Source organism: Notothenia rossii (genome assembly GCF_949606895.1).
Source record: "Notothenia rossii genome assembly, chromosome: 6".
NCBI classification, from domain to species: Eukaryota; Metazoa; Chordata; class Actinopteri; order Perciformes; family Nototheniidae; genus Notothenia; species Notothenia rossii.
The window spans coordinates 34254662-34259141 of NC_136909.1; positions in this window are offsets into that span (position 1 = coordinate 34254662).

Here is a 4480-nt window from a genome sequence, read left to right on the forward strand (position 1 = left end):
GTTGTAGTATTTTGATAGTATGATTTATTTTTGTATTAATGTTATTCAATCAAGTCTCAAACTGATGGCACTTGTCCCTATAGCCTGTTTTAAATTGAAGTTGTCTGAGGTCCTTACCATCAGCTGCTCTTGCAGTAATAATAGTGTACCTTAATGTCCCAAATGTTTTTTCGTCTTTTTGTTTACTTAGTTGTGTTTCCTGTATTTTATATGTCTGTGTTATGTGTAAAGGTTAAAGGTGGGGTAGGTAAGTTTGAGAAACCGGCTCGAGATACACTTTTTGTTATATTCCATGAATGCTCTTAACATCCCGATAGCAATGAATATCTTAAGTGCTTTGACAAAAAAATCCATGAAAAAAACGTCATCTTTGGAAGGCTCTGTAAGAAAGTGGCATATTTTTTCCGGTTGTGTATTTTAAAATTCTAGTTCACTCGAGCTGGTTTCTCCAAAATTACCTGCCCCACCTTTGAATAAAAAGAAAATAAAAAAAAATTAATCTTTTTTTTTTTTTTTATATGTCAGATTCCTCCACGTACCACTAGCGGGAGCTGGCGTACCACCAGTGGTACGCGTACCACAGGTTGAGAACCACTGATCTAGAGAATCCGAACGGCACTTATAATGGCTGCCACTGAGGGACTTCCGGGTAATTTCACTCCGTTAGGAAGGTTCCTAAGCTAAATGGACTATTCGACCGCAACTGCTGCCCGTTTTAATTCACAGGAGGTATAACGAGAAAAACTGATGATCCTGTCAAAAAAAGTAGCCAAAACAACATTATTTTTCCAGTAACACAGATGAAAACTCTTAGTTTAATCCTTTTTTTTGGTACGTTCTGAAATCTTATTAGATCACACAATGTTTTTCACTTTTTCACTCACTGCTTCCCTGGTTAAGGAACTTCCACATCAGGGTTACGGTAACATGCCCGTTAACCGAGAGGCCAAGGTGTAAGGCAGATTGCGGTCATAGTTAACAAGAACCCAACTCTGATTGTGGTTAGGAAATGAGAAACACATATTGGTGTCCCGTGTTAAAGGTCCCCTATTATACTGTTTTTCATCATTGGTCTCAGATATATACAAAACATGTCTCTGAAGTGTTTGGCTCCAAACACCAAACGGATCATTGCAGCATCCCATAAACCCCTCTGTTTCAGCCCTGTTTCCAAAGTGCTGATTCTCTGTCTGTTACTTTAGATGAAAATAAGGAGCCACTCCCCACGCCCCTCTTAGAGATATTTGGTTAAAAGGAACACAATGGTGCTCTAGGGGGAGATTCAGATGATGAGAGAGCTAATCTTTTTTCCTGAAACTTTCAGAATCTCTTTACACAGAGGGGACACATACTTATGTATAAAATACATGAAAAACTGGATTTTGAATAAGTGACCTTTAAAGTCCGACACTACAACAGCGTATCTTTCTCTGCATAACATCTGATCTTTCCTATACACTCATGAGCACGAACCTTATACCATAGATATCCTCACGTGAACCTTCTCGAAACACTGCTGGCATCCATAGATGTTTCATAGTTTTCATTTCTGACAAATACTTCCTTTCTCCATTTATCACATAAAGGTATTACTTTTTTGAAAGCCTTTTTTTTATTAGAGTCTTGAGAGTTCTGCAAAGGGGAATGTATCAGCAAAAGTATGACACAGGTTTGAATCCACAGTGACCATCAAGACTTTTCTTCATTCTTAGATTCTTTGGAAACCGTGAAGGCAGGTACCACAGAGGAATAAATGGTGATTTAGAGGGCGAAGTACCCCTTTAATCACTACTGGACATCAGAAAAATACGGTCTTTTTGTTGATGATTAAGGCCTTGGTCGGTACGATGCTCCCAAACAGTGGCCTCGACCCTCAGATTGATCACCGTCTCCGGGGCTCAACCGGCTGTCTGCAGTTTGCTTAGACTAAAAAGCTGCTAAAAGCCGGGATCAATGGGGTGGGGGAATCAATCAGGATCATCCGTGTTTATATGACTCAGGAGGATTACCTCACTGTTACTGAAATGGTCTCGCAGGACTGACTGGCCATTAGAACAGTGGGACTAAACACTGCCCTGCTGTTTACATAAAAGGTAATGTGGGCCCAGCCCTGGCTCCGTTTGCCGGAGACAATTAGGCCCTGACACAGGCCGTAATCCACCGCCGGGCGCGAGGTAATCAAATTCAAACATAGCTGGGCCCCCGAAAACAATGAGGGACGGGATTAAAGCAAATACATGTGAAGATAGAAAAAATGAATAAGCTTAACACTGAACAATGTGCTACAGGGGCCGAGACTCAAAGTATACAGCATCAGATGGTCTATGGTTCGTCAGAAAGTATAACTGTAAAGTGAAACACTGCATGTACTGTAAGGTAGGTGTCTTTTATTTGGAGATCTTGAAAACTCAGATTAAGTGCCATCACTGTTTTTCTGGAGGCAAATGCCAGCTCACAGTGTAAAAAAAAGCAATGCCGTAATCAATCTGAGAAATGGGGGAATCAGAAGTCCTGATGCATCTAAAGCTAATATAAGGTTGCAGTAAAATAACTTATACAAATCCAGTGAGTGTCCTCAAAAGCTGGTATTTGTAAGTGCACATTCCATCTTCACGTTAAGGGTTCAGCGTGCTTGAAACTGTTGGATCATTTCCTAAGGCAAAAACCCTTTACAATGGCCAATCTTAAGGATGGGATGAATTTAAGTTTCCATAAAGACGGATGAAAGATACATACAAGTATGTTTCAATTGCCAACTGGCATTTACACTTTAGGAAAAGCTCAGGTGATGATAGTAACATGAACATTTGCTTTGTTTTATTAGTCACCCAGTGAACCAGCATGAACCATAAGAGGACATTGTTTGTATTTTCACCTGTGCTTTTTCTTTTGTGACGGAAATGTCATGTGATTTTGTTTCAGACAACTTCAAGGCAGAAGCAATGTTCGTAACCAAACATTAATATGTTTTTTTATAGATAAACTGGAATAAACATTAAAAGCTTGATAAGTCGTATACTTTAAAATTAGTTATTTTCAAACTAACTGACTTATTAACTAAATTGAATTGCATTGTTGATAATCAAGCTGTATGGCAGACCACCTGGCGTCCACATGCCTTCAAATGTGTCCCTCTGCTTTAGAGCACTCAAAGTTCTGACCAGCAGGACTACTTTGGGTTGTTTCTCTTGGCTTTATATATGACACTCAGAAGGCTCTGACTGAATGATCAATGTTTTTCGCCCGATTCCGAACAACATGCAATAAATCATCAGCAAGCTCAAATCCCTATGTTGCCTTGCTGCTCTGAAAGAATCTCATCAAATAATGTGTAATATAACTTTACCCTTAGTTTAAAACAGGGAAGATTTATGATATGTTGTCTCAGTAAGTTAACCCTTTTGAGGATTTTAACAAACAAAATATCTGTAGTTATTCATGTAATAATAACTCTTCTTTTTACTGGATTAAGCTTTTATCACCCACATTTTCTACATTTCTGTGTTTGTGTGTTTGTTTGGCAACATAACCAAGCCACTGATGATACTAAGCCATGATGTTGAATATTAAAATGTTTAGTGACATTAATCGCTGGAGACACTTGACTAATAGGTAACATTCTTATGTGGGGAATTCAATGTTTTGCTTGAGGACAGGCTTCTGTTTCTTCGACACAAATTAAAAAACAGTTTTCATTATAAATGTTTATTCAGAGAGGATATAACTCATTCGGTAAAATCTTTAAAAAGAGAAAACCGGAATGAAATGTGTGGTTAATTTTTTCTCTCCAATAGTCCACAGTTTGATTAATACAATGTCTCCTGTGCACTGCTCAGAATACACCAGGATGCTTGACAGGCGCTTCTCCTGTAAGCATGTGGACGTATCATATGATAAGGTGGACTAAAGCCTATAAATACGACTGTGTGTGTGTGTCCCGGTGAAGCAGTGCTTAAACTCTGCTGCACCACCTGATGATCCCTGCAGCCTGAAGCCCGCCGTCCTGCCTTCAACGTCCTTATGTCGGTAAAACTATTCTGCTATGGAAATAAAGCGCCGTTTTATCCAAGTTTATTTATGTACGACATAATCTCATCCTCGATCTATTAAAAAACGATGTCTCCCTGTGCGTAAAATGCCGCGCTCAGTGCGTCCTGGCGCGGACGATTCCTTGGAAAATGTGCGGTGTCAGTCGCGTTTCCTTCACGCCCCGCTGCTGTGGATCGGTGCTGAGCAGGAGTGGCATCTCGGCGACAAAATCCGAATGAAAGAGCGTCCTTTAGAGCTCAGGCATGCATCGAGTAGTGAGATCATTGTCGTTATAAATATCCCGGTGCAAGCAGAACAACTCCAGCTCCTGCAGCCGGGGTAATGCTCAGGAGCGCTGCACGCGTGTGTGCGCACGGTTCGCGGTGCCCAGACCTCAGGAGCGACACCAAAATGCTCGGAGTGGCATAGCGAGTGTCTCCTGTTTGGAAGA